We start from the raw sequence: 715 nt of genomic DNA, 5'->3' as shown, positions 1-715 counted from the left end.
AGGAGGTTTTAGGTTATTATTTCTTGAAAGATTTTTCTACTCCCATCTTTCTCTTTTCCTTCTGGACCGAAATGGGAAAGCTTAGATCTCTTGATATGGCCCCACAGAATTTCCGATAATCCGTTCCTTTTCTTTCTCAATTTCTTTTTCTCCGTGTTCATCAGATTGGATGCTTGCCATTGTTCTACGAGTTCGCCGACTTTTGCCCCTGTCACCTCCCTTCTGCTACTGAGCCCACTCCGTGATGTTTTAAAATTTCAAATATTTCAGGACGTGGTTCCATAGCGTAGCGGTGAGCACGTCTGCTTTACACGCAGAAGGTCCTGGGTTCAGGCCCCAGTGGAGCCACGGTCCATGGTCTACGGCCACACCGCCCTGAACGAGCCCGACGTCTGATCTCGGAAGCTAAGCAGGGTCGGGCCTGGTTAGTACTTGGATGAGAGACCACCTAGGAAGATCAGGTGCTGTAGGCGTAAAAAATAATAAATAAAAATAAATAAAATAAAATTTCAAATATTTCATTCGTTCCGGTATTTGACTATCTTTCAATGCTTTCTCTGCCAAGATGTCCTCGCTTTTCATTGCCCTGAGATACATTTTTCTTTACCTCGGGGTTGTGGTAGCTGCTTTAAACCCTTTGTCTGAAGATTTCAGTGTGTAAGTCATCTTGGCATTGGCAACTGTGGATTGTCTCATCCCTTGAGAATGGGTCAGA

At 44.5% G+C, this 715-nt stretch overlaps 1 pseudogene; it reads left to right on the top strand.

The window, feature by feature from the left end:
- The first annotated feature begins 357 nt into the window (after positions 1-357).
- LOC111733613 lies at positions 358-473 on the top strand (annotated as a pseudogene).
- The last annotated feature ends 242 nt before the right edge of the window (positions 474-715 follow it).

The sequence above is a fragment of the Pteropus vampyrus genome, unplaced genomic scaffold (genome assembly GCF_000151845.1).
Source record: "Pteropus vampyrus isolate Shadow unplaced genomic scaffold, Pvam_2.0 Scaffold586, whole genome shotgun sequence".
NCBI classification, from domain to species: domain Eukaryota; kingdom Metazoa; phylum Chordata; class Mammalia; order Chiroptera; family Pteropodidae; genus Pteropus; species Pteropus vampyrus.
This window is presented reverse-complemented; position numbering and strand designations above follow the sequence as displayed.